Raw genomic sequence first — 19,559 nt, 5'->3', positions numbered from 1 at the left:
CATTTGTTACGTCTGAATATACCCGACGATAGCTGAAGAGGGGAGGGGCTAGATTCAAAACGCAGATGACAGATTCCGGAATATTTATCTATTAAACTGCTATATAAATGTTATACAATCACCTCAAAATGGCAATTATGGTTTGTAAAAGGGTTCGAGCGATATCAAGACGAAATTTAAAATGTTGGAAATCTCGTTAAGCACAGTAGAATCTTGCTATTATATGCAGCACATATTGGAAAGCAGCCATTCACATATATTTGTCATTACACAAATTCATCTTTGCATGGAGCCACCTTTTCCGGAATGTGGAACATTTATTTCAAGTACCAAATTTCGATAAAAAATAAATAAATCATTCCAATCATGTATTGTAAACTATGATATGATAATATGAAAAGCTGAATTTTTGTTGCTGCTACTAGAGAAATGAGCATTTGCATTGCTGTTTATAGTTTGCCCTCACTTGATATGAACCTTCCATTTCTGCAGAACCATTTCTCACTCTCTCGCAAACTTTCAGCACGCAGGTGTCAGCAAGGCATCCTGATTTGTGAGCGTTAAAAACATAATTCCTCAAGTGGTTGTGGTACAGATTAACTGTGTTTGTTTATATAGTTAAAATACTGATTTCATTGGCAGCATAAGGCAGCTATAAACCAAGGGGGTTTTATATACTTCTGTTGTCAAGATCCTTTAAAGATCAATTATAGATGTAATATTTGTTATTTGCTTAAAAGAAGCACCAAAAAAGATTCATTTTCAGATGTACTTGACTCCCCTTTTCCTCACTGAAATCATGGATGACGTCTCAAGCTTACTTTCATTTGTTTTTCCCGTTTGTTTTCTTTTAACACATTTTTTTAGTATTGTATAATTTTGTGTTTACAGCAGTTTTCTTATGCGTCCATGCTTTATCCTCACAAGGGTCGCGGGAGTGCTGGAACCTAACCCAGCTATGCTCAGCAGAGTACCCCCTGAGCTGATTGCCAGCCAATCACAGGGCATATACAAACAAACAACGATTCACACTCACATTCACTTCTGTGCTTCTATTGTCAATGTTCTTCTAAATTCAGTTTTTTATGGGTGCACAACCTGAATTGGTCACCAGCCAATTGGAGGAACATAACATTCCAAAACATAAATGAAATTGTTGATGTGTTTTGGGAGAATGCAGATCTAGTATTTCAGTGGTATAGGTGAAAATACACTAAAAACAGATATTGGTAATCAATCAGACTTGAGCACCGAGCAGTACCATGTCGCATGATCCTAAACATTCACATTTTTAAAGTATACAAAATACTGGAAATCTAAATTATATGAATCTGAACTGAAAAAAAACCAAAGTAAAAACATCATTTGTTCATTGTTACAAACATGCTATGTAGTCTTTCTCTGCCATTAATCCTGATTACAGTACAGTATAGGACTATGCTGTATTCTCTTTCCATAAAATTGAAGTGAAAAAGAAACAGCTAGGTTGGAAAGTTCCCTTTCACAAACCTGTGGATGATGTAATAAACACTGGTCCTTTGTAGCATCTGCACTCTGTGGTCACTCATTTAAATCTCAACAAGCTTCTCCTTTTTCATTTTGAAGCTCGCTCTCGAGTAGTTGCGTCACCTTGACATTTTAGTCAACAAATTTGGAATCACTCCTGTTTGGAAAATACCAAATGTTACACAAACATGAGCAGACTGTTATTGTTGTCTGGTGTAGAGGCGGATTACACCAGCCAATGATCTGTGTCTATGAGATTCCACTAATTAGAATGAAAGAATGAGACCCAGAATGAGTGCAGAGCAACAAACGAGTGCCAATTAACTTTCTCAGCTTGCCCTTCTCGGGCAATAACTGTTCAATGACCGCAAGTTCAACTCAAGTAAGAATGGTGGGATCAACATTAGACAATAAATGGAACTATTATTCACAGGTCCTTAAAGGTTAAGTACTGGTTATTGGTATTGATGAACAAGCATTACATTTAACGGGGTACCGACGTGATCTCGTAGGTTAGTGTATTAAACAACAGCAGATAATTACAGCTCCTGTTAGTTCCCAACGCAATCCTTTGTATAAATGTTGAATGCAAATGTTGCTGATGTTCAATCATCTCAGCAGTATCAAACTCGGGCTCTCACAAGTGGGTCTTCAATCTGAGGAAAAGTGTGATCTTAGCCACATACGGACATAGCAGACGTAAAACTGTGTCAAACAAGTACCGTATTTTCCGCACTATAAGGCCCACCTAAAAGCCTCAAAACCTAACTGTGCGTCTTATAATCCAGTGCGCCCTATATCTTCTTCTTCTTTTCCTTTCGGCTTGTCCCGTTAGGGGTCGCCACAGCGTGTCATCTTTTGCCATCTTAGCCTATCTCCTGCATCTTCCTCTCTAACCCCAACTGCCCTCATGTTTTCCCTCACCACATCCATAAACCTTTTCTTTGGTCTTCCTCTCGCTCTTTTGCCTGGGAGCTCCATCCTCAGCATCCTTCTACCAATATACTCACTCTCTCGCCTCTGAACATGTCCAAACCATCGAAGTCTGCTCTCTCGAATCTTGTCTCCAAAACATCCAGCTTTGGCTGTCCCTCGAATGAGCTCATTTCTAATCCTATCCAACCTGGTCACTCCGAGCGAGAACCTCAACATCTTCATTTCTGGCACCTCCAGTTCAGCTTCCTGTTGTTTCTTCAGTGCCACCGTCTCTAATCCGTACATCATGGCCGGCCTCACCACTGTTTTGTAAACTTTGCCCTTCGTCCTAGCAGACACTCTTCTGTCACATAACACACCAGACACCTTTCGCCAGCTGTTCCAACCTGCTTGGACCCGTTTCTTCACTTCCTGACCACACTCTCCATTGCTCTGTATTGTTGACCCCAAGTATTTGAAGTCGTCCACCCTCGCTATCTCTTCTCCCTGTAGCCTCACTCTTCCCCCTCTACTTTTCTCATTCACATATATTCTGTTTTACTTCGGCTAATCTTCATTCCTCTCCTTTCCAGTGCATGTCTCCATCTTTCCAATTGTTCCTCTGCATGCTCCCTGCTTTCACTGGATATGACAATATCATCTGCGAACATCATGGTCCAAGGGGATTCCAGTCTAACCTCATCTGTCAGCCTATCCATTACCACTGCAAACAGGAAGGGGCTCAGAGCTGATCCCTGATGCAGTCCCACCTCCACCTTAAATTCCTCTGTCACACCTAAGGCACACCTCACCATTGTTCTGCTGCCATCATACATGTCCTGTACTATTTTAACATACTTCTCTGCCACACCAGACTTCCGCATGCAGTACCACAGTTCCTCTCTTGGTACTCTGTCATAGGCTTTCTCTAGATCCACAAAGACACAATGTAGCTCCTTCTGACCTTCTCTGTACTTTTCCACGAGCATCCTCAAGGCAAATAATGCATCTGTGGTACTCTTTCTAGGCATGAAACCATACTGTTGCTCGCAGATACTTACTTTTGTCCTGAGTCTAGCCTCCACTACTCTTTCCCATAACTTTATTGTGTGGCTCATCAACTTTATTCCTCTATAGTTCCCACAGCTCTGAACATCCCCTTTTGTTCTTAAAAATGGGAACTAGAACACTTTTCCTCCATTATTCAGGCATCTTTTCGCCCGCTAGTATTCTGTTGAATAAGTTGGTCAAAAACTCCACAGCCATCTCTCCAAATTGCTTCCATACCTCTACCGGTATGTCATCAGGACCAACTGCCTTTCCATTTTTCATCCTTTGTAGTGCCTTTCTGACTTCCCCCTTAGTAATCATTTCCACTTCCTGGTCCTTCACACTTGCCTCTTCAACTCTTCCTTCTCTCTCATTTTCTTCATTCATCAACTTCTCAAAGTATTCTTTCCATCTATTTAGTACACTACCGGCACCAGTCAACACATTTCCATCTCTATCCTTAATCACCCTGACCTGCTGCACATCCTTCCCATCTCTATCCCTCTGTCTGGCCAACCTGTCGAGATCCTTTTCTCCTTCTTTCGTGTCCAACCTGGTGTACATGTCTTCATATGCCTCTTGTTTAGCCTTTGCCACCTCTACCTTTGCCCTACGTCGCATCTCGATGTACTCCTTTCGCCTCTCCTCAGTCCTCTCAGTATCCCACTTCTTCTTCGCTAATCTCTTTCCTTGTATGACTCCCTGTATTTTGGGGTTCCACCACCAAGTCTCCTTCTCCCCTTTCCTACCAGATGACACACCAAGTCCTCTCCTGCCTGTCTCTCTGATCACCTTGGCTGTCGTCGTCCAGTCTTCCGGGAGCTTCGGTTGTCCATCGAGAGCCTGTCTCACCTCTTTCCGGAAGGCCGCACAACATTCTTCCTTTCTCAGCTTCCACCATATGGTTCTCTGCTCTACCTTTGTCTTCTTAATCTTCCTACCCACCACCAGAATCATCCTACATACTACCATCCTATGCTGTCGAGCTACACTCTCCCCTACCACTACTTTACAGTCAGTAACCTCCTTCAGATTACATCGTCTGCACAAAATATAATCTACCTGCGTGGTTCTACCTCCGCTCTTGTAGGTCACTATATGTTCCTCCCTCTTCTGGAAATAAGTGTTCACTACAGCCATCTCCATCCTTTTTGCAAAGTCCACCACCATCTGCCCTTCAAAGTTCCTTTCCTGGATGCCATACTTTCCCATCACTTCTTCATCGCCCCTGTTTCCTTTACCAATATGTCCATTACAATCTGCACCAATCACAACTCTCTCGCTGTCTGGGATGCTCAGAACTACTTCATCTAGTTCCTTCCAGAATTTCTCTTTCAACTCTGGGTCACATCCTACCTGTGGTGCATAGCCGCTAACCACATTATACATAACACCCTCAATTTCAAATTTTAGTCTCATCACTCGGTCTGATACTCTTTTCACCTCCAAGACATTCTTAGCCAGCTCTTCCTTTAAAATAACCCCTACTCCATTTCTCTTCCCATCTACTCCGTGGTAGAATAATTTAAACCCTGCTCCCAAACTTCTAGCCTTACTACCTTTCCACCTGCTCTCTTGGATGCACAGAATATCAACCTTTCTCCTAATCATCATGTCAACCAACTATTCCCTATATATGGATCAATATTGAGCCTTTAGTGCAGCTCCATCTCTTGGATGCGTACCATAACCCCAGCCTCTACAGTAGCATTTACTCTATGTGCCTTATAATGCAGTGGTGCGCCTTATATATGAAAAAAAAAGGTTTTAAAATAGGCCATTCATTGAACGTGCGCCTTATAGTGTGAAAAATACGGTAGCTGTCAGAAGAGGGTTTTCTGGATACTCGTATGCAAAACCAAGGTGTTTTTTTTTTTTTTTTTGATTGAAATTGACCCTTTTCTAGTATGTCCATGTTAGAGAATCACTCTATGGAGGTCTAAATAGCAAAAAATATAGGACCTATAAAACTGTGGTTAGACATTAAGCAAAAGAAAATAATTTAACAAATTATGACGGAAGAGAGTGAAAGACAGAGAGAGTGTGTGTGTGTGTGTGTGTGTGTGTGTGTGTGTGGTGTGTGTGTGTGTGTGTGCGTGTGTGTGTGCGTGCGTGTGTGTGTGTGTATGTAGACACTACGCCATTCTGGTTTCCTGTACTATTGTGTCTATGTTTATATGACTCAGTTGCACTTTCACTTAGGGTGAATAATGAATCAACTTTGTCATGTAATAACACCACCCAGCATGCGTGTGCGTGCATTTGTGTGTGTGTGAGGGGGGCTTTGAAAATACAGTAGTATTTTACCATTCGGCATTGAAGTGATGGGACCCAAAGTGATATTTTCTTTTCAATCACTGTGCTCCAAATCCTGTGAATGAAGAAACCTCCTTTATTAGAGTAGAAACATTATATGCTTCACATCAAAAGATGAATATGAGACATGAGCTCAACAAGTCATCTTGCAGGTAGAGTACATCTTATACACAACATTGAAGAAGGCATTGCATATGTATAAGTAATACAACTTTTTGAGAGACAGATTTTCTCGTTCATTGACTCTTGAGGTCTACATAGTAACACACCACAACAAATAAAATATGCCACTGTTAAGTGAAACCACAATATCCCTATTCTGACACACGTGCAATTATTTCCCAGAATGTTTTTGAGTTCTGTTCTTAACTGTTGTTGTTCTTCTTGCATGAGCTGCAGCCTGTTGTCCAACAGGCTCGGTTTGATTGACCAGAAAGACTACATAAAGCGTTCGTTGGTAGTTAACAAGGGTAGTAGCGAGTGTTGGAACACTTGAGATTGGTGTTGATGTGGAAGGGTCTTCCTCTTGTCTCAAACTCAACTCCAAAGAGTCTTGGTCTTGGCCAGACTTGGGGCGCTATTCTTTAACTTCAACTTCAACACCACCCCCATAATGACTACAACCTTCACAGTGTTGTGACAATCTCACACTCACACACACACACACACACACATATGGAAGTAAAATGTGCATGACGTAAGTATGAAACTAAGCGAGGAGAGCCAGGAGTAAGATGTGTATTATTAGGCAACGGTAATTAAATTTGGCTACCTGAATTGGCGTTACATGTATTATGTGATCCCACCATGCTTGGTTAGGTAAAAAAAAAAAAAAAAATGCTTTCATGTCTTGTAAATCCACCCAGGCGCTTCTTTAAATTTTCATTTTTAAATACATACAAGATTTAGTTTATTTTACAAGTATTTTGTTGGATGCTTATCAACAAAGTATTTCATAAATACCAGTTGCATGTTCAATACTTTTTTCCAGTGTCATTTCACATTATTACACACAACTTAATTTCTGATATTATGTGTTCTACTTCCTTTGTATGTATGGTTACTTACTATCTGGTGAAATATTCATCTCAAAGGTACGAGTTGTCAGGCAAGCGGATTATCTATCTCGTATTTTTAATTGATTTTACATTACGAAAAAAAATACAACCTCAAACCAGTCACATTTAATGTAGCATTGCCGATTATTCTCTGGCTTTCAACGTAAGACTCAGCACCTGTTTTAGTGTTTGGGTTGTTTTTTTATTTGTTTTCTGTTTTAGTTTTGAAAAAAAAAAATTGAATTTTTTTTTCTCTTAAATCTTGATTCTGATCTCTGTACAACACTTTGTTTTCAGATGCAGTTCCACCGGTCCATTCATTGTCCATGCCACTTATCCGCAGTAGGGTTATGGCCGTGTTAGAGCCTATACCAACTATCTTCCAGCGAGAGGCGGGGTACACCCTTGACTGGTCACCAGCCAATTCCAGACCAAATGTAAATAAACATTAAAAATGGGCAGATTCAAACAAAAGGCGTCATCTTAAGTTTTTTTTTGGGATCTGGATATAAATACCGGGAAAAAAGCTGAAATGTCGATCTCCCATCTCTTACTCATCTTTTGATGGCCAACACAACTGTTTTCAGTCCACACAATAAATAAATGAATCAAGGCTTCTAAGATCCAATATTTGAAGTGTACATCCTTAGGTGCGCATGGGCAGACGGAAGCGCGCGCACACACACACACACACATACACACACACACACACTATATACATGATACATATTATATATATATCAATGTAATAAGATTTGAACAATAAGTATGTTCCCACCATGTGACTGCAATGGTAATACGAGCATGTTGGGTTTTTTTTAATGGATTTTTCATGTTAGTTATAAGGAAGCAGTATCGACTGTAAAATCGCATGGACCCCAGTATTAAAAAAGTGAAACAACACTGAGGGAATAGCAACACCCGAGTAAGTGTTTTTCCTTAGAAAGCTCCTTTCTAGCCAATGCACATGCAAGGCAATAGTTATTTTTCGACTGTAAATGACATGACCTCCACTAATACAATATGTGACGGAGTAAAGATATGGCCACAAAATAGCAGCAGGAAACGACCTCCCCCTTTTCAAAATCACAAAGTTTTGACCTTATTACAAACGGGACTTTTCTTTTAGTGGTGTACCGTAATTGTTTATTGTCTAATTATATGGTTGCAGATTTCTTCCTTGAAGAGGTTTTGTGGGTAAGGATTTCCTATGAAGTCATGTAAACATCTTTTCATTTCGATAATACAGTATGGTTTCCTTTTAATGTTCGCATATGCACGCTTCTGCGACTGTAGAAACGTGTTAAAGTAAGGAATAATGATTCCACTGGACATATTCGTACTGTAAGCACTTCATTTCAAAATGGTTCTTTTTTTCTCTCTCTTTTTTTTTTTTTTTACAACTGCTGCTGTCTTTGCTGCAGTGCGCTGTGATTGGCTGAATATATGACTCTAGTGACTTCAGTGCTGTCAGGATAAGAAGCGTTATTGGCTAGTGCTCCTCCTCCACTCCACCCCTGCCAGCTCCCCACCTCTGTCATTCTTTGGTAGAAATGAACAGGGATGCAGATGAGTGCATCAGGTGGGGCTAATTTCCTGCGGGAACAGAAGGAGGAGGGGGCACTCAGGCCCACCCAAGTTATAGTCTCCTCAGTTTGAGGACAGTGAAGCAAATGTATTAGCTTTTTAATCACCATGCCGTATTTGTATTCACAAAGGGGCTAGAAAAAGGATGGCTGGGAGAGTCCAACCACCTCTGATCAGTGCGTGTATAGTAGAAGGTCCACCACTAAACTAGGCCAAATGGGGATAAAAAAAAAGAAAATATAGTAAATGTTATGTTCTGACTCACTCCAGGGTAAGACAAGATACAGTATGTTTACTTCCGTCAGATAAGCGTCAGATAAGCCCAAAACTCTTAATTCGGGACTCACAGACAAGACACTTACTTGTCCCAAGTTTTCCTCAGAGCATATAGTCAGGCTCAACAGTATTAGTACAGCTCGCCCGCATCTCATAGAGACCTCACGATGACACCATACTAAAAATATGTGGGTCAGGTCAGTGCTGTGAGCCACTTCAAGTGATCTCCTGTCATAGGCTCAGGATAAAAATAGCACAAACGCAACAAAGACAAAACAAATCTGACAGACTTGCACTCGAAATGGTGAAGCCAAGCATCAAATTGGACAAACATAAGGTGACAATGGTGTGAATAAGAGTGAAGAGTTTTCCAGAGACCTCTGTTGGTGTTGTGATGATTTCCACATTAAGCTAAAGAAGTGGTGCCTGGTCTGAACTTACTTGTGTAAATCATGGCTGCCGCCGTTTATCCAATACCGACTTTAATACAGCTACCCCTGCAGAAAAGACAAATCATAACATAATTCTGTGAATTGAGATCAATACTGTGGGACAAACTCTTCAGAAAATGGTTAAAGCTACGACTGCAATGGCTTAAAAGTATTTCCTGCTGCACTGCATTCTCCTGTTCTGATATGGAGATTTTTAATCAGCGTCTGTTGAGCAGATTGAGGTCAACATTTGATTTGAGTGTTACATAACCTGCTATATGGCCCTGTATAATAATAATATTACATCTGAGATTGCAGTTCAGCCAGGAGTCATGGTGCTGAAAGGCAGGCTGATGCAGACTGCTGCAGTGCTTTGTGACACGCCCCTGGGGTTTTTTTTTTTATAGACTAATTACGATTCACCCTTTAAACATCAGTTTAGCCTCTCCCTCTCCATGACCCATGTTTCAAGCATTTGTTCAAATTCCGATTTACTCAACCACTGCACTCAAATACTTTCACTTCCTCATTTAATGTAAATGTGACAAATTATCAGTATCAATAACAGAATGATAGATGGTTGTATTGATGACATTATTCCATCTTTGCTTCTTGGATTTAAATCTAGGATCATTTGATTTGTCATTGATGGTTTTTTAATCACCCTTGGTCCGGAAGGGTGGGATGGTCTGAATTGGTTGCTATGGCACCAGACAGCTCTTCATTTCCTCAGACAACAACTAACTGTGATTGTTGTCTGTGTATTTCCAAGAGTGTGCAATTGTTCACAAGAGCAATGGCAATACATGTAAGCCCCCCTGAGGATAGTTTGATGAGGTGAAAAAAGCGATTATGATCCGCACCTACGCCTCATTTACTATCAAATCACTGCAGATAACATCCATTTGGTATCATCACTGAGGGAAATTGGATCCAGTGTTTGAAAAAGATCCTTTATTCATTAATTCACAAGATGTGTGACAGCAAGAAAGCATTGAATTTATTGCATTGTATTAAATAACACTATGATAATACTGTTTTTTTACTTTTACTGTTTTTTACTTTTTTTTAACTGTATTTTACTGCCAAGTCACATTGGAATGCGTCTATGTGGTCTCACAAACCCCACATGTGCTCCTGTCAGCCATTTTCTCCTGTGATTAGTCCTCCATCTAATCTCCAGCAGAGGGCAGTGTCTATTATAGTTCCTGACACCGTGTAGTAAAGAGTGAAAAAAAAAACTAAAATGTGCTGTAAATAAAACCCACCCAAGAAAATATTTTCTCGCTAAATTTCCATTGCAACTTTAAGACAAAAAGTGCAACTTAAAAAAATGAATTCAAAACAACCTTTGAGGAAATATTAACAACTTTGTACCTGGAAAAACAAATTTTCCCTTTTATGGAAAATCCAATGGTCCAAAAGATCCATGAAAAGTATCAAACTGATCCATCTATTAAAAGGTATTGGACTTTCAAAACATTTTCTATGAATCATAAGATGGTGTATGCGTTTGTGTGCGAGTGCATTTGTGTGCGTGTGTGTCTCCTGCCCATTGATAACTGGGATAGGCTCCAACACTCCCCGTGACCCTCGTGAGGATAAGTGGCAAAGAAAATGGATGGATGTTTGTGTGTGTATACACACAGTGAAGAAAATAAGTATTTGAACACCGTGCTATATTGCAAGTTCTCCCACTTACAAATCATGGAGGGGTCTGAAATTTTCATCATAGGTGTGTATGTGAGCGACATACTCTAAAAAGAAAAATCCAGAAATCACAATGTACGATTTATTTGTGTGATACAGCTGCAAATGAGTTTTGATCACCTGTCTATCAGCTAGAATTCTGATCCTCAAAGACCCGTTAGTCCGCCTTTAAAAGTCCACCTCCACTCCATGTGTTCCTGAATCAGATGCACCTGTGTGAGGTTGTTAGCTACATAAAGACTCCTGTCCACCCCCATACAATCAGTAAGACTCAAACTTGTAACATGGCCAAGGCCAAAGAGCTCTCCAAAGACAGCAGAGAGAAAATTGTACAACTCCACATGGCTGAAAAGGGCTACGGAGAAATTGCCAAGCAGCTTGGTGAAAAAAAAGGTCCACTGTTGGAGCAATCATTAGAAAATGGAAGAAGCTAAACGCATTGGAGCCCCATGCAAGATATCGCCTCGTGGGGTCTCAATGATTCTTGGAAAGGTAAGGAATCAGCCCAGGACTACACAACAGGACTTGGTCAATGACCTGAAAAGAGCTAGGACCATCGTTTCCAAGGTGACTGTTGGTAATACACTAAGATGTCATGGTTTGAAATCATGCAAGGCACGGAAAGTTCCCCTGCTTTAACCAGCACATGTCAAGGCCCGTCTTAAGTTTGCCAATGACCATTTTGGATGATACAGAGGAGTCATGAGAGAAAGTTTTGTGGTCAGAAGAGACCAAGATGGAACTTTTGGTCATAATTCGACTAGGGGTGTTTGGAGGAAGACGAATGATGAGTTCCATCCCAAGAATACCATCCCTACTGTGAAGCATGAGGGTGGTAGCATCATGCTTTGGGGTTGTTTTTCTGCACATGGGACAGGACGACTGCACTATATTAAGGAGAGGATGACCGCAGCCATGTATTGTGAGATTTTGGGGAACAACCTCTTTCCCTCAGTCAGAGCATTGAAGATCGGTCGTGGCTGAGTCTTTCAACATGACAATGACCCGAAGCACACAGCCAGGAAAACCAAGGAGTGGCTCTGTAAGAAGCATATCAAGGTTCTGGCGTGGCCTAGCCACTCTCCAGACCTAAACCCAAAAGAAAAAAAATCTTTGGAGGGAGGTGAAACAATGTGTTTCCCAGCGACAGCCCAGAAACCTGTCTGCTCTAGAGAAGATCTGTGTGGAGGAGTGGGCCAAAATCCCTCCTGCTGTGTGCACAAACCTGGTGAACAACTACAGGAAACGTTTGACCTCTGTAATTGCAAACAAAGGCTACAGTACCAAATAATAACATTGTTTTCTCAGGTGTTCAAATACTTATTTGCAGCTGTATCACACAAATAAATCATTAAATCATCCATTGTGATTTATGGATTTTTCTTTTTAGATCTCTCTCACAGTGGACATGCACCTACGATGAAAATTTCAGACCCCTCCATGATTTATAAGTGGGAGAACTTGCAATATAGCAGGGTGTTCAAATACTTATTTTCTTCACTGAATACATATATCACCTTCCATCCATATTTTGAGCCATTTATCCTCAAAAGAGTCGCAAGAGTACTGGAGACTATCCCAACTAACTTGGGGAAGGAGGCAGGATACACTCTGAACTCGTTACCCGCCAATCACAGGCCACATACCGTATATTGTAAATAAACAACTATTCAAACAGACCTGTGAGCAATTTAGGTTCTTCAATTAACCTGCGATGTATGTTTTTGAGAAGTAGGAGGAAATCGGCGTGCCCAGAGAAAGAACGTGCAAACTCTGCACAGGGGGTGCTGGGATTTGAACCTCAGTCTCCAGAACTGTGGCGCCACATAAAGCTTGCCTGGAAGTTCTCATGGAAGGTTCAGTGTTATATTCAAGAACATCCATCAATGCATTTTCCAAGCCACTTATCCTCACAAGGGTTGCGAAAGTGCAGGAGGCAAGGTACAGCTTGAATTGGTTGCCAGCCAATCGCAGGGCACATACAGACAAACAGGCGTACTCACAATCGCACCTTGGGGCAATTTAGAGTGTCCAATTAATGTTGCATTTTTTTGGGACGTGGGAGGAATCTGGAGCACAATCTTCCCATTTGCTTGAAAAGAAGTTTTCGATCAATGTATTTTAAGAGTCCTAACCTATGGTCCTGAAACTTGGACTACAAATGCCAAACTTACACAAGGACTACATCTAACCCAAAGAAACTTGGAACGCCCAATGTTGAAAATGAGCGTTTGTGATAAGAAAATATGAAGTTGGATAAGACAGCTGATGTGAGTTACCGATAACATTAAAATGGAAATGGGCTGGCTTCATCGCATGAAAAGCTGACAAAGGTGGACCACAGAAACTATAAATTGGGTACCACTGGGCAGAAAGTGACCATGGCATAGACCTAAAAGTAGATGGATAGATGAAATCATTAAACACACGGGAATACCCTGTGCAGCCACTGAATTGCAGTTCTTGTTAAATTAGCCAGATTGACCATATTGGCTATATTGTCTACCAGGCACAATGTACACATTTTAGACAGACCAGTTTATTTATATGTATGTCACGGATGTATAACACATCTGACAATAAAGTCACTTGAACTTGAATACACTGGCAACAAATAGCAAAATGTCATAGTCAATTGGAAACAAGAAGCCTTTATCCTGCAGTCGATAGATAATGGTTGATGATGAAGATGATCATGAGATATATAATATAAATATGTGCGTGTGTGTCTGTGTGAGCTTAGCAACTCTGAGACTGTCAGTTCAAACACAAATGATCAAGTTCTCAACTTTATTTCATCATTTCCCATTCATGCTGAAGATGGTAAATATGAAAACCAATAACTTTGGATTAACATGTGACTCTATTGCAATACTGTAGTCCCATTATTCTCTCCCTCAAAGGATGTACAGTGTTAGAAAGAAATTTATGACAAATGCTGAACTTCATAAAATCTAAAGAATGTACATGAAGACAATTTTGAAACTAAGTTGTTCCTCTGATAGCTGGGCGGGTAAAGAAAGGCAGCGTTTTAGCACCGTTCCAAATATGTACGTGTGTACTGTACTGTAATTGTGTGTGTATGTGAGGCTGCTGGTGTTCAGTAAAAGAGGTGGGGAAGGGAGTGGGGTGGGGGAGTCCTCCACCCTGAGGGGCCTCAAGCTGGGGCAGGGATGGGGTGGAGCTTCAGTGAGAAGCTGCATGGGGCGGGCTGTTTCGGCTGAACTCAGTGCACTGTAAGAGGACTCGCGAGTGGGGTCACAGAGTCCAGCATTCCTCTGGAGTGCTGTCTGTTTACATGGCTGCTGAGCCTGGGGGAGGTGTTAGTACCGCATAGCTACTCGGTCAGATAGCAGCTCAATCGCTTACGTTCATCGGCCATGAAGATAAAGTTTAAAAGTTTCAAATATCATAGGTAGTAGAATAAACGCTGTGTGAAAATGCACTATCAGAGAAAAAGTGATCTAACCTGCACCAAAGATCTTCAAGTTAGTTTTACGGGAAGAAATTTGGAAGACATATGACTTCTGCTTCTGTGTTGCTGCTTTCAAAGCCTAGAAGCCAGATGGTCAGCTCTTGGGGAGCACAACAGAGATGGGGAGTGACACCCAAGCCCTGGAGAAACAGTGCTCTGAGTGTACTGTGGACTGGGGAGTCGGGGTATGAGCGTCAAAGGCACCATTGTTACACATACCAGCATGGTCTCACGTGAAGCGCATGATTCTTACTGCAGGTCTGAACTAAAGCCCGGCCTGACCTAAACTGTCCGTAGGACATAGCCGTGGCCTCCTACGCGGGTTAAAGTGTAACTGTGTCCGTGTTTTCTCAGGAAAGTGTGTTTATCTAGAGGACCGACGTGGGGCCCTTTTGTTTAACTAAGTAGCGAGTCTCGCCCTATAAGTAAAGCTCTGTGAAACGCACAGGAACCAGGTGGCCCTCCGGTGTTCATATTACTATAGGTTTGGTAAAATATGCTTGAGCTTGTGCTTGCTCAAATACTTGTTTGCTTGTGCTGATACAGTACATATCACATCAGATATAGAGTGTCTGCAAGAGAAGCAGTACTTGACATAACAATAAGGCAGTAATACAGCATCTTTCCTTACTTATTTCTGATCACAAATGTATTTACTATTTACTCGAGTTTAAATGTACAGTCGCAGGTCTCAGATTTCACTAATTAGTCCTTTCTGATTTAGTGAATACTGCTTTGCATTTACTCATTTATTGATTAAACAGTAATGTGTTGTTTTTATGGTCAACTTATTTACTTTGCTGTATTATCACTGGTCAAAATTTTCAAAATGGTATGAAAATTTTCGAATTAGTTACGGAATAAGATGAGAACAGTTGCAATGAATTGTTTTGATTCTCTAGAAATAGGGAAAACTCATAGGTTTGTGTTAATGTTTTTGCACTAACTTTGATTTTTACAAATGAATTAGGCATACAAGAAATTGTACAGACAAACTAACATCTGCAAAAAGTTCCATTGAATATGATTAAATAATGAGCAATCCATCTATTTTTTTGTACCACTCATCCTGGACTCAATCTCAGCTGACTTTGGTGAAAAAGCAGACTCCACCCTGGAATGATAACAATAAGAATATGGCTACTCCCGCTTAAGATACAACATTCCATAATTAGCTTTCAGATGATTTCATCATAGTCACAAAATTTCAGAATTGGGTGTTGGCTGCTGTTAAACGAAATCCCAAGAACTTTATGCTTTCACTCCTCAGTCCACAATCACACATAAAAACTCTGGAGCAACGGCAAGTTTCTTATTTAAAGATTTTATTTCTATGCAATGTGTACTTACACGTAATAGACTAAACTAAAACTTAGTTTCATATTCAGTGGCTTTGGATTAAAAGAAAAATTACGTGTTTGTAAATGCACACAAATAATATTATTTAATTTTCTCCTTCTTACTGCCAAGCACTGCACAGGACATTTTTTGAATTTGACATTGAACATTTTGACATGATTGGATTTTGTCTGATGTCACCAAGTATTAATGTTTTTTTTAATTGATATTATCTATCCATCCATCCATCCATTTTCTTTGCCGCTTATCCTCACGAACGTCGCGGGGAGTGCTGGAGCCTCCCGAGCTGTCAACGGCCAGAAGGCGGGGTACACCCTGAACTGGTTGCCAGCCAATCGCAGGGCACATAGAGACAAACAGTCGCACTCTCAATCATCTACGGGCAATTTTGAGTGTCCAATTAATGTTGCATGTTTTTGGAATGTGGGAGGAAACTGGAGTACCCGGAGAACAATTATTGTTGAAGTTTTGTAGGTGGAATTCGTTCCCATTCATGCTTCTTCAGTAGACCTAGGGGCAATTTAGCGTGTTTAATTAATGTTGCATGTTTTTCGGATGTCGGAAGCAACCAAATTGTCCGGAGAAAACCCACACGCAGGCACGGGGAGAACATGCAAACTCCACACAGAGAGGGCCGGGATCAAAACTGGGACCTAAGAACTGTGAGGCCAACACTTTCCACCGTGCCGCCTAATTGATTTAATTACTGTAAAAAAAAAAAAAAAACCTTGGCAAAAGCTAATGTAACCGTGTAATTTTAACTTTGACTCAGGCATAATTTAATAAAGGCAGCACAGTGAAGCAACTGGTTGGAGCGCTGTTCTCACAGTTCTGAGATCCAGGGTTCGATTCCAGCCCTGCCTGTGTGTAGTTTTCATGTTCTCCCCATGCCTGCGTGTGGGTTTTCTCTGGACAATCTGGTTGCTTCCGACATCCGAAAAACATGCAACATTAATTGATTGTTTCCGACATCCTAAAAACATGCAACATTAATTGAACACGCTAAATTGCCCCTAGGTCTACTGAACAAGCATGAATGGTAACGAATTCCATCTACAAAGCTTCAACAATAAGTGTCCTCAGTTCCCAGATGTTTATTGAATGTTGTTAAAAGGTGATGTAACAGGCTAATAATCATGACCCTTTCCGATCTTTTTTGGTACGTGTTGCAGCTATAAAATTCTAAATGAATGATTATGTTCTAAAAACAATAAAGTTTATCAATTACAACATTAAATGTTTTTGTATTGTTAAATTAAAATTAAGTAAAATAAATATAGGTTGAACATGATTTGCAAATTATTGTATTCTGTCTGCTGTGATAAAATGAAAAAAAAACAGAAGAAAAAAATTTCCACCTGGAATAGTTTGCACTGCTAAAACCAATGCTTTACACAGATATCCATCCATCCATTTTCTATTATTCTTCCGACATACCAACTTGAACTCCACACAAACGTCAATGTAATAAAAACTATCCATCCATTTTCATAGCTGCTTATCCTCACAAGGGTCACGGGAGTGTTGGAGCCTATCCCAGCTCTCATCGGGCAGGAGGCAGGGTACACCCTGAACTATGCCATGGTCACTTTCTGCCCAATCGCAGGGTACATAGACAGACAATAGTCACACTCACAATCACACTTTGGGGCAATTTAGAGTCTCTGATAAATGCATGTTTTTGGTATGATGGAGGAAAGTGGAGCACCCAGAGAAAACCCACGCAGGCAAGGGGAGAACATGCAAATTCCACACATTGGGGCGGGAACTGTGAGGCCAAATCTCTATCGCTGTACCACCGTGCCATCTCAATGAAATATCTACAGGATATCCATCTGCCCATCCATCCATTCATCTTTTTTGATAATCCTCAAGAAGGAGCTTGTGGACTTTATAACGAATTTTCCAAATTCAAACTTTTTGCAAGAAGATAAAAAAATAATATTGTTTAATATTAATATTACTTATATTCCTACTTACTTACTTATAGTACTATATATATTCCCTCCCACATCCTAAAAACATGCATTCATTGGAGACTCTAAATTGGCCTAAAGTGTGATTGTGAGTGCGACTGTTGTCTGTCTCTATGCTCCCTGCGATTGGCTGGCAAACAGTTCAGAGTGTATCCCGCCTTCTGCCCGTTGATAGCTGGGATGGGTTCCAGCACTCCTGCGACCCTTGTGAGGATAACCGGCTATGAAAATGGATGGATAGTTTTTATTACATTGACGTTTGTGTGGAGTTCAAGTTGGTATGTCAGAAGAATAATCTTTGCTGCTTATCAAATTTTTGCGTATCTGCAAGGCCCCCAAAAAATGAGGACCACATGTTGCTAAAGAAAGAGAAAAGAGGAAAAACAGCTCTGGGAAAGGAAAGATGTTGGGGAAAAAAAAAACAAAGGAAAACTTTAACATGGATGGACATGGTGCTGGGCAATAGGGGCTAAATTTAAAATCACAATTTTTTCCCCCCTAATGCTGATATTTGATGTGACTCCATATTAATTATATTAAAGTATATAAATGTGTACAACTGAACCAGAACAAATTGATTTACATCATAAAGCAGAAGGTTTATTAAGCATAATGAACTTCTATTCATTTTCTGTACCGTTTGTCCTAACTAGGGGCGCAGACGTGCAGGAGCCTATCGCAGCTATCTTCGTGTGAGAGGCAGGGTACACCCTGAATTGGACGCCAGACAATGGCATGGCACAAATAAACAAACAACCATTCACACTCACACCTATGGGCAATTCAGAGTCTTCAATCAACCGACCACCCATTTTGGAGATGTGGGTGGTACCTGGAGAAAAACACCAAAACCACAGGAAGAACATGCAATCTCCACACAGGGTGGGGTGGGGGTGGCGGGGTGATTTGATCCCCAGGCCTCAGAACTGTGAGGCAGATATGCAGCCGTGGTGACCATTATAATTGTCACAAAGAAATACATTACTTTTCCTTGCAGCTGTTATCAAATGTAAAGATTTGGTGATGCCACAAGAAAAGAAAAATCTTGATCAAAACAAAACAATGAAAATGAGAAACCTGAGAGACTGCAGAGCCACCAACCTATAGAAATTCACTTCCAGAACAATCTGGCTGAATTTCCACCTTTTTAAAAAATTATGTACAGAATATTACCCCAGGACAGTTATTGCAGTTTGTTATGTATTATGTGTATGAATAGGATAAAAAATAAATTGCATACTATTCAGTCTTGCAACATAGTAATTATTTTACCATAGTAATCATTGCTATATTTTGTCTTCAATATTTGTAATTTGAATGTAGAGTATTTCTTAGTGTTTGGTTCTGCAGTATTTATTCATCATGTAACTATTAGGTGGCAATAATGCACTTAAACATGCCCAGTCTGCTAATAAAAAAATCAAGAAGAAATGAAGAAGAAATATGTAACAAACCAGTGATCAGAAAATAAAGCAAATATTAAAAATGAAATGGAAAAGTGACCGTTTACAATGCCACACTGTCCAAACCCAGCTGTCTAGAACAGTTAGCTCAGACAGCACCAGCCGAGCCACTGTCAAACTATTTGTGTGGTCGCCGATCACTCATGCAACAGAGTTAGCTCGCAGCTGCTAATGCTAATGTAAAAAAAAATCTGTGAACAGTGTCTATCTTATCAATGAAAGACAAACTACAATCTTGTTCTCGTCCTGGATATTGTTCAAACACTCGGGAGGATGGATTTACTCTTCATGTGTTTCCAAAAGACCCGGTTCGTCGTGAAAAATGGATTGCACAGGTGCAAAGGACGAGAGCGTCGTGGGTTCCAAATAACAGGTTGGTGTGTATACAGCTATTAAAAAAAAAAATAGTTGAGGGTGGGGGCACGTAATCCTCTCAG

At 40.5% G+C, this 19,559-nt stretch overlaps 1 long non-coding RNA gene across 3 annotated transcripts in view; it reads right to left on the bottom strand.

Annotated features, from left to right (window-relative positions):
* Positions 1–19,559, bottom strand: part of LOC133492075 (uncharacterized) — a 53,515-nt gene that overhangs the window by 24,355 nt on the left and 9,601 nt on the right. For all 3 annotated transcript variants that reach the window (XR_009792553.1, XR_009792551.1, XR_009792552.1), the window contains one exon: positions 9,150–9,205. This is a non-coding gene — a long non-coding RNA (uncharacterized LOC133492075). The remainder of the gene's footprint in view (positions 1–9,149; positions 9,206–19,559) is intronic.

The sequence above is a fragment of the Syngnathoides biaculeatus genome, chromosome 18 (assembly GCF_019802595.1).
Source record: "Syngnathoides biaculeatus isolate LvHL_M chromosome 18, ASM1980259v1, whole genome shotgun sequence".
NCBI lineage: Eukaryota > Metazoa > Chordata > Actinopteri > Syngnathiformes > Syngnathidae > Syngnathoides > Syngnathoides biaculeatus.
This window is presented reverse-complemented; position numbering and strand designations above follow the sequence as displayed.